Below are 19,220 nucleotides of genomic sequence, written 5' to 3'. Positions count from 1 at the left end.
GGTGTTCACTGAGCACCCACCACCTGCCGTCCTCTGTGATAGATGCTCTATACTCTTCAGGTTCTTTCAATTGATTGTTAATGCAAAGACTCTCCTTGCGAACAAAGTAGAAATGGAAAGAAATCACTTAGGCCTGGCAGTCAAGACTCTAGGGTCTAGCCATTTTATATTCTTCATCTCTTAGTAATCCTATGCCAACTTTGGGCTCTCACCCCTTCCACTTCTCCACTGGAAGCTCCCCTCCTATTAAATTATTCTACTTTTCTTCTCATTATGTCCCAATCATACACTTTCCTCCTTCTTTCACAGCAACATCTTGCCTGCAATCCCTTTCCTCCTCCTCTTCCAACATAAATTCCATTCTTTCTTCAGGACACTAGTAAGTCACAAAAAGTCTTCCCTGACCCCATAGGAAAGACCTTTTCTCCCTCACTTAAAATTCAACAGACCTTAATGTGTGCATTCTCACTAAGATGATAGAAAATTCCTTATACGTATATGTTGCTCTATCTTTCTGATGAAATCTCAAGGGTTACAGATTCCAGTCTACCAGCCATCCTTTCTTTCCCTGGAGTCCTGAACGAGGATGTATATCCCATAAACAATGGGAAAACAGTGCCATTTAATTCAGTTCAGTAACTCCCAGTCCACTCTCTCAATTCCTCAGGCATTCCTCAGTTACCTTCTCAATGAGGTCTTCTTTGGCTACTTGTCTAAAATTTTAACACCTTCCTTGCAATATTTCATGCTTCCTTCCTTGCTTTCTTTTTAGTATTTATCTCTATCTAACACACTGTAAAATTTACTTAGTCCCAACATTTTCTGTCTTCTCAGCTAGAATAGATACCCTACGAGAGCAGATATTTTTGTCTTTTTTGTTTGTTACTGGATCTTAGTGCTAGAGAACTAGATAAGTGCCTGGTGCATAGTAGGTGCTCAATAAATATTTTTTGAGTGAATAAATGAATGCAAGAATGCCATTCAACTTAAAAGGCTTAATATGGCCTCTTCCTCTCTGCTCTTTTATCTCCCAAATCTTTCCACTAACATGGCATCTTTCCTCTAAGTAAGAGGAAAGTCCCATTTGAAGCATATCCACTAGCGCTAGACGAAAAGGAATGAGAGAGACAGCAAGAACATACTGTTTGTCTCAAAAATCTAGACCTCAGCTGGCCTAGACTTCCTAACCCGAGGTAGAGATGGTACCTCAGGCCAGACTAGCATGTGGTAGAAAAGAAGAAGGATGACAAGACCTGATTTTCTTATGCAAGGAGAAAGGGCAATGTGGACCCAGAAATTTGCAAAAGAAACCAGACAGTAGTCAGGCAGAAGCACAGGTCTTTGACACTGACTCTGTCCTCCATTAAAACAAGGCATGTAATCAATAAAATTGGCCATCAAACATATGTGGACATGTGGGCCTCCAACATATTCCCCCCAACTCAGTGTGGAGAGGAACCTAGGAAGAAGCTTATCTTATTTTGGGGGAGAAACAGTAATAAGAGGAGAGGGGGAAGAAAGATATCCCAGTGTGAACTTCCTCATGAAATGGCAATACTAGTTTATATTCTCCAATGAGCCTAGCACATAATGGTGGCTTAATGAATGTTAGCTGATTAGTTGACTGATGTTGATTTTACAGGCATCAATAGAAATTCTGGTACTATACAGAGTCCAGCATAAAGTTCATTTGTTTCATTGGGTTTTAGGATCTATTGCTGATTTTCCTCATTCAGCCTAACTCTGACCCTAAGCTCCTCAATATGAACTCCTCCCTCCCTCTCTCCTAACCAAGCTAGAAACGATTCTACATCAAAAGTTGTTTCGGAGTGCCAGTAGATAGAAATTAGTTCACTGGCCTATGCAAAATCTCCACGAGGTTTGGACAGATCCATGTTGCTCCATGACTTGATATGTGTGTGATCCTGAACAAGTTATTTAACCTCTTCAGATCTTGGTCTCCTCATCTATAAAACTGGGACAATATTTAGTGAGAAGTTGTGAGAATTAAATGAAATAATTTAAGGTTTCATTTATTTATTCATTTAACATTCATTGAGCATTTACTATGTTCTGAGCTACATTATGCACTAAGGATATAGAGATTAAAGACTCAGTTCCTGCTCTTAGGAACTTACAATCTGGAGAAAAGAGATATGTAAAAATGAGCAAGTATAATACAGTGTGATAAGTGTTTGGATGAAGGTATAAGTCAGTTAGTTCAAGAACACACATACTCAGTTTCTAATTGAGCCTACAGAGAGGTCAGGAAAAGCTTACCCTGAACTAGCCTTGAAGAATCATTAAGAGTTAGCCAAGTGGAAAAGGTCTGAGGTGGGAAGAGAAAAAGATGATCCTTCTAGACAAAGGGAAATGCACATGTAAGTGCAGGGATGTGAGAGTATGGTAGATTCAGAGAACCATAATCATTTCTTAAGGATAGAACTTTGAGTATAAGTTGAGGAATGATAGAAAATGAGAATGAAAAGACAGGCAGGAAATGGAGCCAGAAAATGAAAATCCAAGTTCTTTAGCGTGGCTTTTGAGTTTTTTATCTTGATGTCAATGGACAGCTACCGCAGAGTTTTAGTCAGGGAACTGATATGAATAATTTTATGTTTTAGGAGGATCCCTCTGACACTGTGTGAAGGATAGATTAGAATAAGGCTAGATCAGACTCAGGGAAAGGAAGCAATTACAGTAATTCACACAATAAATGATAAAGGCAATAAGAGAGGAAATAAAGAGAAACAGGTAGATATAAGAGACAGATGAGAAAGAGGAATCATCTAGAATGACTCCCAGGTTTCTACCTTAGATAATTGAGTAAATGGTGGTGCCAAAATTACCAAAAGAAGAGAAACACATTGGAAAGAGAGAGGAGAAGATAGGGAGATTAGTTTTGAGTTTGGTGGACTTAGGGTCTCTATGGGACATAACCGTAAAGGTTTTACATAGGTGGTTGGGCATATGCATCTAGGGCTCACTAGAAAACTCTGGGTATATAGATTTGGAAGTCATCACTTTTAGGCATGGGTTGTCCATAAAGTCTATGTAGGTAAGTCTGTGAGAAGACAGAGGATCAGAAATGGAACCCTGGTATACACCAATAAATAAGGGTAGACAGAGTGAGAGTAAGGATGAAAAGTAAGCCAGCAAAGGAAGGAGAGACAAACAAAACAGAATGGAAGTTGCAAGAAGGAAAGAGGGGTCACCAGTGTCAACTAGCAAAGAGAGGTCAGAAAAGGAAGTCGATTTCTCGGATTGAGTACTAGGGAGTCACAGGTGGCATAAGGAAGGGCAACTACAATGGAAGCACATAGTGCAGTGTTAACTCAATAGACAACTTCCATTCTGTCATCAAGTATATACAGCAGGAACTCAAGTTAACACCGTGACTTTACATTAACCATTTGAAATAAGTTTGTCTCTTAAATTTTTTAAAATTTTATTTTATTATGATAAGAAGACTTAACATGAGATCTACCACTTTAATAAATTTTTAAGTGCACAATACAGCATTGTTGACTATAGGTACAATGTTGAATAGCAGATCTCTAGAGCTTATTCATCCTACATAACAAAAACTTTATGCCCATTGATTAGCAACTCCTCATTTCCCCCTACTCCCCAGCCCCTGGCAACCACCATTCCACACTGATTCTATGAATTTGACTATTTTAGATACCTCATATAAGTGGAATCATGCAATGTTTGTCCTTCTGTGACTGCCTTATTTCACTTAGCATATGTCCTCATGGTTCATCCATGTTGTCGAATATTGCAGAATTTCCTTTTTTTAAGGCTGAATAATATTCCATTGTTTCAAATAAGTATGTCTCTATCCACTTACAGTAGGCAAGTTTTGTCTATAACCGTTAATTGGTCCCATTAACTGTTCATCTTTCCCTTTTTCTGCAGTATAGGCCTGTGGTTTCTTCATACTAGAATTTCTGTTTGTTGAGCCAGACACAGGACTAAATATCTGGTTTTGTCAAAGATCACCAAAAAAAAAGGGTTGCACAGCTCTGCTACCTCCTTCCTGCATTCTTCCCTGACTCTCGAAGAACAAAAAGGCTGTACCTGTGCTTCTGGTACTTTCCCTCTGTGACCCAAAACCAGAGGAATGCTGCACTACAGGAAGCCAATGAAAAAGCTCTCACTGCTAGCAGCTTAATGGAGATCTTCAGATAAAAGGCAGGATAGAAAAGGTAGATGTTATTTCTAGAATTATCATGATAACAGATGTAACAAGAAGCTCACTGCAGGGCTGGATAGAAAGGAGGAGGAGGTGGCTAGGGAAAGAAAAGCTTCTCTGGTTTCTTTGCAAAGAAGCTGTGGGAAAATATTTGAAAACGTGTGAATGTTGAGAAGTAAGTAGGAAACTGAAGAATGAAAGACCTTGGTGATGGTTAACTAATCCCATTTGCTTGTTTGTACACAAAACACAAGTGAGAATCTTGACATGAAGCATATCTTTTAAGAGGTCTGTTGCTGATGCTTTATATCTGATGGTCTTTGCTCTAACTTGCAGATAATAGCCTTGCAGAGTAATGCCAACGCGAAGATGGACAGGGTGTTCTTAGCACTGGCTCCCCCAAACTGCTTGCTGCCAGTGAGTCAACTGGTTGTGTTTCTGACAGTTTATTTTTGTTTTCGCCGAGTTTCTGTATACAAGTGCTGAGTCTGTTCTCTTCTGTAGCTGAACCTGCTAAAAGCTCTAGAGTCCAGTTCTGGCCATCCTGCTGGTGTGTTCAGCTCTTCTGGGCTGCTATTGTTCAGATAACTAAGGTCCTGGCATCTCTGTCCACCAATTACGAGGGCGATTATAATGAAGTACAGCTAGATTTGCCTCATTCTGCAAAGTCCAGTCCGAGGCTTAAGAACAGCTCTCAAGTTGAGGATGACGTTCTGCCCCAAGTTCTGGCTACTTCCCTGCAGGTCTCCAAACAAGGGAAGCACAGGGTCCCAACTGTCAGAGAGTAGGAACAAGAAGAAACAATATTTCCACGGAAGAAATGGAATTGAAAATGTCAACTTCCACAGCCTTCTCTCTCTGAGTAAAAGAAATAAATTAGTAACTCTCTAAATTGGGCCAGTTGTTTTACTTGCTTAGTTGGACTAAACTTTTGAGAAATCTGGAGAAGCTAGAAATTTGTGAGGTGTTAGTTGCATATCATTTTGAGAGGATCACCATTCATACAAGAGAAACCATCAGGCACAATATATCCAAGGTATTCAAAAACCATATAATTATCCTATCTCTTTCTATGTTCCAGCAAACCTGCGGGCCAAATGCCATGTCTTTTCTCAGGCTTGTTCTCATAACTGCCTTGGCCCAGAATAGAACCACACGGCCCAACCAGTGATGACTACACTGAATGCCTGAGGCTAAAGCAAAAAATGCTGGATGCATTTGGCAAACACTGAGCATGAGGCTTGAATTTTAGAGCAGCAAGAATTGATGGGGAAGGGAGGCGGGCATCAGGACACATGGAAGCTGGTGCGCGTTAATCCCCACTGCACCCCCGACAGCACGTGAAAGGGACCAGGCTTCCCGGGCTACATTCAGTAGCGTCCGGTGTTCAATATAGTCTCTGGAATTCAACCACATAGTCCAAATCCTGGTTCCTCCCCAACTACCTGTGTGACCTTCAGAAAGCCACTAAAGCTCTCTGGGCCTCACGATGTTTTTGTGGTTTGTTTTTTCATCTTAAACACTGACTCCAAAGGCATGTTGTAAGGATAAATATGAGTTACTACAAGTAATCTGCTTAGAACAGTTTATGGCTTATAAATTCCCGACATATTAAAGAAGTGTTAGATACTACTGACACTTTATTTTCTGTCAGCTAGGGCTCCTATTGTTTTAGAGAATCTTCTTTAGAAGAAGAACTGGCACAAACTAGGGTTTTAACTCCCCAAATCATTGATTCCTTTCCTTTTATTTCCCCTGGTTTCTGTCTTGGGTAGAGTCTACACTGTTCCTCATCCCTTTGGAGAAATTTCCCTCTTTTCTAGCTTCTCTCTTCATGCCTTCCCTCTTCCTCACCTGCTCTCTTGCTTTTTCCACCTATCTGTTCATTCATTTTCTTCTCATCTTCTTCACACTCCTTTCTTGAAGAATAACATCCAGCACATTGTAGACACTAATTGAAAATTTGCTGAATGAATGGTAAACCAGAATACAATAATGATTTCAAAATACAAAAGGGAAACAAAAGTACCACCACGCCCTATAAAATATTTTTGATTTTGAAGAAAGAGATCACAGAAAAAGAGATAAGTAGTGATTTGCAAAACAATATCTGGAAACACAGAATAAAAAAATAAGAAGAGACTGTTTTAGAGTGGGCCAGGGAACTCTGGTGGTCTGTGTGTCTGTGTAACTATGACACACTGATGCGTAGGTGGCACCATCTGATTCCAGTCACCAATGTCTCTTGGTGGACACAAATGGTCCAACTGCTTAAGGTGAAGACAGTCAAAGGTTTTTCCCTAATTTCTCAGCAGCAATGCCACACAGAAGGCTGCTCTAGACTGTTGTTACCGCAGATTACTAAAAGGGCAAGAGAAGCAGGCCAGCGGAAAAATTCAACCTTCCTTCCTAGCCCCCTTCCCTGAAGACAGCCATTAACAAAGCTCATACAGCCAAATGACTGAGCTGCCTTATTTAGGAAATAAAGTTCTAAAAATAAGCAATTCTTATAACTAATTAATGAATAAATAGTTGTCACTAAAAATATGCCATAGTCAGAACACTATGGACAATCCAAACATGTACTTGAAACTGCAGATTGTCTGAACTAGAAAGGCTTGAGGGATTTAACGCAACCTTCTTGTTTTATAGATATGGAAACTGAAACCCGGAGACATTAAGTGACTTGCTCAAGGTCACTCAGTAGACTGATGGCAGAGCTAAGACTTGCTAGGTCAAGGGGAACGGACTCAGCTATTTCTGGGATACTAGGACTAAACCAAGTAGAGACATCCTGCTTGAGTCGTGCAGCAGTGAGGAGAGCAGAGCAGAGAAAGAAGGCTGGGAAGGGGTTTAGGAATGTCCATGCCAGCCGACTGGTTACAAAGATTCCGTGCAAGTTCAGTCCAGGATTGAAAAAGTAATGCAAAGAGGAAATGGAGCAACAAAACCCACCAGGCAAAACGTGTGCTGTCCCTGAGTGAGTGGTTATTAAATGGTGCCCTGGGGAACTGGGGATGCTCCAAGAATCAGGTCTAAAGGGCCAAATAGCTTTTTCATGTTCTAAAAACTGCTTGAGCTCTCCTTCATGAAGAAGGGCCCAGGTGCTCACCTATTATTGAACATGTTTAAAAAGGCATTTAGAAAAAGCACCAAGAGACAGATTTGTAACTACAATGTCAGTCCCAGGAGGGCTGTGCTTGTTTAGAGAAGGAGCAGAGTTCACGCTCAGCGATACGCAAAGCGCCAACACAGGCAGGTATCCTGGTCTTCTCCAGGACACCTGTTGGAGCACTCCCCTCCAGCAGTTCGTTGGGAAGTGATGATGCAGAGGGCAAACCCCGATAATGACAGACTTCCCCACTGTTAACACTCTCAGATCAACAGGCCATGGCCAAGATTTTGCCCCTTGAGTGTTTGGGGGTGGCTTACGGGGGCAGGGATTTTGTAACTTATCTACATACATACACAGTTTCTAAACAATAGAATAATGTATAGCTCTAAAAATTATGTGATAAACAGATGAATATAGATAATAGATGAATGGATAAATATTTAATGACATTTTTATACCATATTAATGTTTATATTTTTATATTTTAATGATATATATTTATGACATATCATTCACAACATATTATTAAAGGAAAATGCAAATTACAAAACAGGCTGTATAATACTATGCCAATGTTATAAAAACATGCACTTATATTTATAAAGCACATTTATAACATATAAGAGCATAGAGGAAACAAAATGGGAATGATAGGAACCAAAATGTAAATAGAAATGATCTCTGGGTGGTAGAATTTGAGGTGAATTTTATTTTCTTTTTTATGCTTTTCTCTGTTTTATTAACTTTTCCTAATGAACAACTACTGTACTTTTGGAATCAGACACAAACAACAAATATTATTACATAAAAGAGAGGTTTATTACTCACAATGGAACAGAATTCCTCTGGTTCTGAAAAAAGATCCTCATAACTTTGTGTGCAATACATTTAAAACCTCAGTTTAAGGTATTTTCCTCCCCTAGAATCTTACACTTAAGTATAGTTTTGTTGTTGTTGTTGTTGTTGTTGTTGCTGAGGAAGATTTGCTGAGAAAGATGCTGAGCTAACATCTACACCAATCTTCCTCTATTTTGTATGTGGGTCACTGCCACAGCCTGGCCGCCAAATGGTGTAGGTCCACACCTGGGAACCGAACCTGGGCTGGCAAAGTGGAACACACCGAACTTAGCCACTAAGCCACAGGGCCAGCCCCCTTAATTATAGTCTTTTAAGTGGCCAATAATTCATCTGGAGAATAAAAATACAGGTGAGGATCTTTGGGGGTCATCTTATTATAGCTGTGTGATTCTCTTAAGATGGTACATTTCTTGAGAACAAGGTGTCTTGTTTACCTTTATTTCCTCTTAGCACCTAGTACATGGTCCTTCATTGAGAATCCGATCAGTATATGTTTGTTGAATTGAACTGAAGCTGCCTGATAAAAGAAGTGATAACTCTGGACACAGGAAGCAAAAGCAATGCCTTCTTCTGGTGGACTCTAAGATTCTTCTTCAAGTGGAAAGCAGAAATGCACATGGGAGTCAAAGAAAAAAGGTTTATCTGAGCTTTGCAGAGTAGAAGAAAATGCTATATACCCATTGTAGTTCTTGGGATATAGGAAGTTCCATTCTGAAATGGAGAATTTCTAACTTCTGGAGTGGGGTGAGGGGAATCTAAAATACCATGTCTCCAGGGCAGACAGAGACCAAGTACTCCCCTTACATCCTTATTTAGCACTTGCACAACGATAAGGATACATGTGCCATATTTTCTTTATTAACCTTCCTTCCCTTCTATCCTGAATGCTCAAAATCTCAGCTGAGTGTGACTTTTCTGCCTTGACAACTTCAACCTCTTTTCTCGTCTCTGCTTTTTTCCTCTCTCTGCTTTAGATTAATCAGCATAGCATGACTGAAGTCATCTTGCTCTCTCTTTCCACTCAGACTCTGTCACTCTCTCTCTAATTACTATCAATTTTCTGTTCTTACTTTAAGACGCAACATTTGCCCCATCTTCGTTTCTAATTTCAGTTTTTCATATTCCACATCTCTTTCCTTTCATTTCTCCGTCACCTTTCCTTTATTTTCCTGGTCTCCTGGCTGCGATCTTACTCTGCTGAAGCCTTCCTTTCTCTGCAGGTAAATGACCTTGGATCACTCAAATTCCCCTTGAAAGCTCACGCCTCTGAAGCCTTTCCAGGATATTCCTCCAGTTAGGATTATTTGTCACCTTGCCAAGAAAAAAGACAAATTCACACTCCTCATATGCCTAAAACTTTTTAAGGCATTAAAAGTTTATATTTCTGTATTTCGTTGTCTGACAAACAGAAAGCCCTTTAGACGTAGTGAGTTTTGCCTTCTATAATTCTAACGTGAATTTAGGGATTCGGTACCATATAGACTGTGACTGCCCTGTGTACTGATACATTTTTAAGACAGTACTCAGAATTCTCAGCTGCCTCCTAGAGACTCCAAGGTGAACTGCAATGAGCAATCAAAAGGCTGTGTCCTCTCCATAAATACTCAGTTCTTCATACCTGAATGAACCATTTCCAAGGTATACATTTTAGATTTCAAGCAGGGACTGAATCTTTCCGTACTCATACCTGTTCTGGGAGTTGCAAACTCCAATGTCTATAGGAACCAGGTAGGTCATTAATAAAAGGATGTGACACCTGGGGGCTATGTTGAACTGGAGAGCAAGTACTCCACCCAAAGGAGGCAATAACCCTCAGCCCCAGCAGGATGTGGGCCCAGTGTTGCCACTATCTTGATTTTTCAGGAAATCCAGAAATCTGGAGTTCTAAGGGCAACTCTAAATTTTTAAGTGCTACAAACCAATTGAATCTTAAATACACCACTGTTAGGCCACATAGAACATGGCTATGATCCCAAAGTAGTCTGTGGACTGCTAGTTTATGAGTTTTCCTAAACATCCTTACCAGGTCCTTGTGTAGCGTCACATTGTGACAGGGTCAAATGGAGACAACTGATGAAGTAAATAATTGTCACAATAGCAGCAAAAGAATGTCATGTTCACTTAGAACAGTAGGCTAGGGTAGATAACTTACTAAATACAGTTTTTATTAATCAATGAAGGTTAATGCTTCTCAATTCTTTGGAAAAATCAAACATTAATACTGGAATGTTTATACTGATAAGTACAGATACTACACTTGATCTTAGCCAAAAGGCCGAGAAGAGATTATATTGTAATGTTTGTAGTCTGATGTGTCAAATTATAAATATTCATATCCCAATTCTCTAAAACCTAGTAGCAATGGGAAAAATGAAAGACCAAATACTATCCACATTTCCCCTGTGGCTTGGAAGTGGGTCTGTAGTCTCTACACAGTATCTATATAAAGCTTAAGCAGAGGACCTATGGTCATAATTTGAGAAGTTTTTACTTTTAGCAAGTTGCCAGTTAAATTTCTAACAAGAGCCATTGGACATACTCCTTAGAAATTTAACTGGCAACTTATCTAAAATAATAAGGCTATTTCCAAAAGCCCCTTTAGGGGTTGGCATCACATGGTCAACACCTACTCTATGCTATCTTATCACCTTAATAGCCCTTAGCACAAACTGAAATGTTGGTATTATTTATTGATTGATGTGTTTGTTGTCTGACCCTCCTCACCAAGACATAAATTCCTTGAGGGCAGGAAACTTGTTGGTCTTATTCAATACTGTTTCTCCAACACCTAGAACAGTGCCTGGCACTTAGGAGGGCCTCAGGAGACATCTGCTAAATGAATACACCCAGACAATCAGCCTAATATCAGGGAGTTTCTGTAGCAGTTACCCAAGGCCACAGGTAATTCAAAATCTCCTGGAGTCAGTGGTACAGGTGTTAACTCTTTCTTGCCGGGCTTTTGGCTCTGTCCTCCACATTATGGAGGGATAAAGATTCAATTGTATTTCAAAGTTAATGGCTGGAAAATAAAATGAGAACAGAGAACAATGACAGAGTAGCAGTCTTAAATATCTATTAAACAGATACTTCTCTTCTCCTTGTGAAAAGGAAACATCTATGATAAACTATCCCTGCATTTTATAGGTCAAAACTCAGATTGCTGGGCCTCATCCCTGGCACTTCTGGAGTGGGACCTGAGAATTTGCATTTCAAATAAATTCCCAGGTGATGCTTCATGCTGTTGGTCCAGGGACTGCACTTTGAGAACCACTGGTATAAACTGTAAAACACTATTCAGGTGTCAATTGTTACTATCATCCACTCCCCATTTCACCATCATCTCCTTTATATTCAGCCCTGACTATGACATGTCTTTTTACATAAACCACTTTCCCTGGTGGGAGGAATTCCTTTAATGGTTATGGGCCAATCTGACAGCCACACAATAAAGAAGCCATAAAGGGGAGATTGGCAGTTCTTTTTTATCAACCGCAAAGTGGTGGTTTATTACAAGGAAAAAAAACCCAAGGAGATCAAATGGCAAAAGGACATACTACTAGGTTTCATGAACTGTCATTATTGCTTAATGTGTTTTGGTTGTTATTTAATGGTTACTGAGAACCCACAATGTGCTAAATCTGAGCTGAAGAGGTTTTTAATTCCCTGATCTCTGGGGGATGGGCCCAGCATGGATTGCTGTGCTGTGTTAAGACTTTGCCATTATTTTCTTATTAATAAGACTTCATTTTTTTAAATCCCTATGCCAAAAGTTGTTTAAGAATAAAGGAAGAAAGCTTGCTCATTGTCAGTTTATCACCAAGCATGTCAAGGATTCTATTTGTTGTTTCCTAGTTCCTTCCTTTCAGTGACTGAGGCCAAAATCCAACCTTATCCTGTATGCGTGTATGTGTGGTCATTTTTCTTCATTTTCTTGTTTTCTGAACCCAATTTCAATTGTACTATAAAATATGTTCAAGTAAAGTAACAGTGAACATTTGCACAGCACTTGCTACATGACAGATATTGTGCTAAGAATTGTACATGAATTAAAACTTATAGGAACAATTTGAGGTAGGCACTATTATTCTTCCTATTTTATAGATGAGGAAACTGAGGCACAGAAAGGTGGAACAATATCTATTTATACTCTTCAGATAAATCACTGCAATAGGCAGAAGTGAGTAAGATACGATGCCTCTTGGCTGTTAACCTGTGCCTCAAAGAACAAGTTCAATATTTCAAGGTTAAGGGCAGAGCATAAGCCAAGACTTGTAGGCACTTTTGTGTACAAGAGGTGTTGGAGAAGTCGTAGTCGCAATTATGCTGGCTTGTGGACTAAATGCAGAGAGGTGAAGGGCGGGGAAGAGGACAGGACGGGAGGGTAAGTCAGCTTTGAATGCTGTGACTGAGAGCCAGAGTAGGGAGCACACTTTGCCCTGTGGAAACATTTCCCAAATTTCACTCATTCAAGTACTGCTGTAACAATTTTCACCATATCTATATACACTTACATTAGTTTTAATTTAATATATGAAATAATCTTCCTTTTAAAAATATTTTTTTAAAAATTTCATATTATTACTGCAAATGTGACACAAGTATCACTTGCCAAAGACAGAAGATAACTATAAAAATAAACGGATGATTATTTAAATAAAAAATATCCCTCTTAAATTAACTCATGTACCACAGTGAAACCCACAATCACACTTGGGGAAACATTGAAGTGGCAATGATGAATCACAGAAGATCAGAGTTCTTATTCATTGAATTTTGCTCCTACTTTCTCTTTCATATATATATATTTGTCTTAATGAGCCTTCATCTAGTTTTATGTGAGATCCCCAAACTCCTCTCTCCTAGCTACTTGAGTTCATAAAATACTCGGTTGATTGTTTTTTATGCAAAGCAAAGTTAAAATTTCATGTCACTCTCCTACTAAAATTTAAAGATTGTTTTGTAGGTCAGCTATTTTAAATTCCCCTTGGTGTTTTGACATTTCTCTGCACCTCTAGCAGATATCTGATCAATGGGGCTGCATGGCCACAGCGCCATTGCCATGGTGGCTGCATTTTAGAAGAGCTTTTAATGCAGATAACTCTTTCCTAGAAAATCCCCTCCAAGCAATGGGGACCTAGAGAGTTGTTTCTATAGGTAGCTATGGCCTTTGTTATTAAAAGAAACATGTTCTATCCTCACAGTTGGAGGAGATAGGTTCCTGTTCTCAACTGAAAAGAGAGGATATATGTATGCGCGTGCGTGTGTGTGCGTGTGTGTGTTTAATAATAGATAGTGAGGAGGTATAGCAATGGAGGATGCAGAAAAGCTTTTTCATTGTTGTTCTTATCTTTCTTGCCTCTCTCCCTCCTTCCTTCTCTTCTTTCTTCCTTTCCTCCCTCCTTCTCTCCTGCCTTCATTTTTCATTTTCGTTAATCTCAGAAAAACGTTATACTGAAACAGCCAGTCACATTCCGGGCTAATCACTCCCCCCACGCCATGTAGGACCATTTCTTAACACCTAGTTTTAAAAGTGATAGGGCCCACGTTTCCACGGTGTGATTTGTCCTCTGGTCTACAAAATGATTCCCACTGATATTGCTGCACTTTGATCCTATTAGTCTAGTTGTACTCATACACTTTGTATGTAAATGTCTAGCCACTACTTACCTGTGTGACTTTGGGCAAATCATGTGACCTCTCTGAGCCTCAGTTTACTTATTGGTGCAAGTATTTTCCAAAGTTTTAATAGGAGTCAAAATGAGATCATATATGCTAAAGCTCTTCATAAACTGCATTGCTAATAAAGTGCTATGTAAGTGTCAGATATGCTAGTGGCCAAATCTTCCTCAAATCCCTTAATCCCAGGCTAGACTGTTCTAGAAATTGTATATCTTTCCCAGCTCCTATAGGGTAAATAAACTTTTTTTTCACTATTCTATAAAGAGAATGTTGAGGTGGCTTAAATATTCACCAGAAATTCTACCTGAGAGGTAGTAATCTGTTTCTTTGCCAGCAAGCTCGTATGGGATGAATGAGGAAAAAATGGTCCATGTTATTACAGGAATAGGCAAAGATGATGATCTGAAGATACTCCCTACACCAAATCCTTGGAGTAAAAAAAAATGAAAGGATATCCAGAGGAAGTTTGGTGTAAATGGGGAATGCTGTGAACCTGGAAAATACAGCAGTGGAGAATGGTTTTCTTTCCCCTGGAAGTCTGTCACTCTCTCCCCATAACTGCCTTCTGCATGTGCTTTGCTCCTCTTTTATTTGCCTCCCCCAAATCACATTTCCCTCTCACTATTCCCCTGGCACAGATTCACGTTTAGTGTAAACCTTCAGAACATTTAGCTGACAGAGCTAAGACCTGGACTGCCTGTAGAACTAGCAGTGGGCTGCCTTTATGGGCAGCAGAGAACACCTGGATCACGAGCCATCTTAAGTCCTCTCTCTCTCTCTCCCTCCATATATATATATATACACACGTATATATATATACGTATATATATATATATACGTATATATATATCAGGATGAACTAAAATGTTCACCAAATTATGGACAGAAATAATTCTAAAGGAGAAAATAATAAAATAACCCCAAATGATCTGAGTGCTATGGCTGTTGGGGGAGATTTGTATCCACATCTTTTATTAATAGCTTTCTTTCTCAAAGACAATTTATTTTCTTTATTGGCCAACACATCCTTTCAAATCTTTGTACTGTAGGCTGATTAGCAGAGTTAACATGCCAAGGTCAGAGCTTCTCTCCCTGTGTACACGAATTACTTTTACCCAGTTCCTGGCCACTCTCATAAACAGGTATTATACGGAGAGAGAGTTTGTGGGTGAACTAGTACAAATCCATCATCACTGTAGGAAAAACTCAAAGCAGAAGATCTCCCCGTGCTAGGTCAATAGAGGCATGCTTGTATATGAAGGACATTCAGATACTATAGCTTTAACGTCAAACTTCAGATCTCAGCTAAAGTCAATATGCTATTAGTGTATGCACAAAGCAGCTTGTTTAGTGGAAAATACATAAAGGTATGAAGAGAAGAGTACCCTGCTATAATGGCCCAGTCAGTCACCAGGCACATCAGCGTGTGGGTATGTGAGTTAGCCAGATGCTGCCCCCATTGGTGAAAGAAGGGAACTACTCTCCCTTCTGGGTGACTTGTGGCAGAGAGAATAGAAATAGCACTAGAAAGGATGTCACACCAAGTATGAACTCTAGTACTTCCTTGGGAACATGGACTTGAATTTTACAAGCCTCTAACTCTCAAGAAAATGGTCCCAGTATGATGAAAATTGCACACAGAAACAGAACACACGGCCAACCCCAGTCTCTGCATGATGTAACTGCCAAAGATAAAAAATATTCTTGACAGCAAAGTTAGAGGACAGCACACTCAATCAGAAGACCAAAAAGAGAAAACCCTCTGCGAATACCAGCAGACCAAGAATCACAAAGCAGAGTCTTCCACACCAACTGCATATGTGTCCACTGGCTGTTAGTGAATTAATATAACCCAAGCAATTCTCAAATTAAGGGCTGTCATTTTTAATGTTTAGAGACATTAGATAAAAAAAATGACCAACCATTGTTACCTTGCAAAGCAATCTTATGGCATCAAAGTTGGACTATCAAAAACTCTGAAATTATTTTCATATGACTACTAGAGTCTCTATTTAACATACATATGAAAGTCTAATAATGAAGGAGCAGTTTAAAGATGTATGTCCATCCTTACAATGGAATATTAGGCAGCCATTAAGTTTCATGCTTTTGCATAATATTAAAATAGGAAAATGTCTAAAATATCGTAGTAAGACAAAAAAAGTAGGTTTCAAACTATTCATACATTGTGTTCCCAATTCCATTGTATTGTGTTATAACATACACACATACACATAACATGCATAGAAAAAAGCACTGGTAAGAAATATAAGAAATGTAACTGCTAATTCTTTGCAAGTGTGTATATAGAGAAATTTTATTTTATCCCCCCAAATGTCTTTAATAAGCAAGAATAATCTTAGAATAAGAAAATCATAAATGTTGTTTTTAACCTGTATATAAATACAAGAGTCCTCTCACCTCTATACCACTATTTCTTCTTCAACACCAGTACTGGAAAAACCATTATAATCTAGAAATTAGAATCATAGTTCAGAGGACTCAGGAGCCAACCACAGATAACTGTCATGAAATAAAAATCTCAATAAAATTTAAACAAGATGGATGAAAGTTGACTTTGGGCTTTAGGGACACTTTCCTCTTTTCCGTGTTTCCTCAAGCCAAGGTTAAGCCAGCACTTCAGTCCCCAAATTCAATTCTGCTTTTTCTCTCCATCAGCATGTACAGGTTTTAAAAGTAAAGTCAACCAAGGTTACCTTGTTCTTTTATCCTTTTTATTCAGCGGCCGATGACAAGCACATGAAGACAACCAGCCTTTCTGAAATGACATTTCTGAAGTCTATTCCCCCAATACATCGTGCTCTTCTCTTGGAATTAGTTCACAAACATACATGAGGGTAGCAGCTTGACACTGTGGACTGAGTCTAACAGTGGTGCTCAGACTTTGGGGGTTACGGGTACACCTCCTCCTCCCAGGGGCTGGCCCTAGTGGTCTCTTTCTGGAACCCCAGAAAAGAGTTGTAGGCAAACAGCTCTTAGAGCTCAGGGAATGCGAAGAAGGGACACTTGGATATCAGAGTCTGTGATAATCACAACTCAGATAGACAACCAAAAATATGCAATCCAGTGGCCCTGTCTGCAAGCCATTGTCATATATAAAATATATACCAGAAGAGTCTTTATTAACTAAACAACATGAAAGATCCACCCAACTATTAGACCATATCAAATAGTAAGATTTAAAAATCATCTTAGGTTATAGAAATTTTAAGTGTCACAGTAAGTACCTTTCTCCTTGCAATGTACTTTTGTCCCCCAGTCACTAGGAAAACTCTAATACTAATTTGGTGGGGGCAATGCTTGGCTCATGGTAGGAGATCAATAATTATGTGTGGGAAGGAAGGGACAGGAGGAAGAAAGGAAGGAAGGGAAGGGAAGGAAAGGGAAGGGAGGAAGCAAAACTGTCTCAATGCCATGTAGTCCATGAATTGTTGTTTGGGCAGGATTGTACACTACAGAGAGATGAGGACATATCCAATATTTAGGACTTACAAAGTCATCTCCTGGTTGTGTTGAAAGTTTCAGTACTCAACATGTCTCTCTATTAAGAAATTCTCCCTATAGCTAATATAAATCCTCTCTGCTTGATCTTAAGCCCACTTACTCTGGTTTTGTCTCAGAGGAGAAAGTGAACAGCTGATCTCAACTCTTGGTACAACAATTCTTCATACATTTAAAGAGAGTAAGTCATCACCTCATTGCCTTTTCTTCTTCCCCTTAAAGACCCCAATTCTCACAGCCTTTCTCCGTGGATCTTGTTTTCTAATCCCTTAATCCAATGACGCATAGTAGAACTCAGTTCAAAGTCAGTAAAAATAGCATGTTGTCAAGTGGAGGTATCGGGAGATCCAGAACAGACACCCCTACATGAGTAGCCTCTGCTTCACCTCCTCAGACACCCTGTGTAGAGTCTACAGAGAGCATGGATATTCCCTGGCCTCTCCTCTGAGACCGGGAGGTGGAACACAGTTTGTACAGGTGTGTTCGGGCTGTCACCAAATATTTACTAGCCTACTCAGTAATGTCTCACACTGTGGTGGGCACAGACATAGAGTGGAAAACCAAACATATGTGGTTCCAGTGTTTGTGAGCAGTCTGTCAGTTTGTACATGAGTGAGTCTCTGTGTGTGTGTGTGTGTGTGGGCTCCCATGTGCATGTGAGGAGACAGAGAGGCTATTTTATTTTGTCAGTCCACAGCATTCAAGTGATATCTGCCACAACATAGATCGATCTCTGTTGTGTTATCGCCAAACTGATCGTTCTGGAGTCTGATCATTCTAGTCCTTAGGTGTTAGTCATAGAGCATCCACAGCCTAGAGTTTGTGCTGTCCCCTGGATATGATGCTACCAGAAGCATGTCTTAACCTGTCTCATTCATCCCAGGCTCCAAAAACTGGTAGAGCATTCTCTTTTATGATGCTGATATTGCTGCTGCTGCTCTGCTCTTTCAAGACCTTTCTTTCTACCAGTTTGGTTACCCTTCTGCTCTCTCACTGATCCGTACGTTAATTCATAAATACCATTATGGGCCCAGCACTTTCTGCCAAGCACTTTCATTTCTAGCACTTCCTTCACTGGTGGATGTGGCTATAATATCTCAGTATCGCAAGCCTAAGACGATAACCAGGGTTTGGAGAGCCCAAAGAATGACCCAAACAAGCTGAGAATGTTTTAATATACATAAGGAAGGGTATTTTCTGGTAGGTGGAGGCAGGGAAGAGGGAGTGGGCTTATAAAATGCACTTCCTATCTCTTTAGGTCAAAGACAAGCATAGATGCAAACCATACATATCCTCCTGAAATTCTGACCCGCACAGTCCCTTTAAGGTCTGTTTACATCTTACAGCCTGAAAATGCACCATCATCATTTCTTGAAGTCATTACTCAGAACACACCCCCACTGCATTTCATTTTTATTATCCCCATTTTAGGAATGATTAAATAGAAGCAAAGAGCAGTAGCAATGAAGCAAATCATGAGAGGCTCTGATAAAGACAGAAGCCTGAATGTTTGTTGTAACTGCTTCTCTGAGCCAGACTATTTTTAATGCAAGTTTATGCAGTTGTCCCCCACTTAGAGAAAGAGACTTACAAATGAACCCACTCTACACACAGTAATTTTTTCACCATCCCCTACTCTTTCCAACTCACCATACTATGCCTGCATATGTGTGTGTGTGTGTGTGTGTGTGTATTCCTTTTTAAATGTTCTTCCTCACATTCCTACATACCAGAGAAATGGAGTTGGCTTTCTGTGAAGATAATTCTGATCCAGAGGTTTCTTTGCTATTCTAGCCGCCCCCATCCCTGCCTCCTTAGTGACTACTTACATAAGATCCCATTAAAGGT

The 19,220-nt window shown here is 39.7% G+C and overlaps 1 protein-coding gene and 1 pseudogene across 2 annotated transcripts in view; both read right to left on the bottom strand.

Moving 5' to 3' along the window:
* GRIN2B (glutamate ionotropic receptor NMDA type subunit 2B) overlaps positions 1-19,220 on the bottom strand; it is a 277,582-nt gene that overhangs the window by 80,388 nt on the left and 177,974 nt on the right. The window lies entirely within an intron of this gene.
* LOC147914794 (U2 spliceosomal RNA) lies at positions 10,348-10,458 on the bottom strand (annotated as a pseudogene).

Source organism: Ceratotherium simum, chromosome 17, assembly GCF_057802395.1.
Source record: "Ceratotherium simum simum isolate JZ-2026a chromosome 17, ASM5780239v1, whole genome shotgun sequence".
Classification (NCBI taxonomy): domain Eukaryota; kingdom Metazoa; phylum Chordata; class Mammalia; order Perissodactyla; family Rhinocerotidae; genus Ceratotherium; species Ceratotherium simum.
This window is presented reverse-complemented; position numbering and strand designations above follow the sequence as displayed.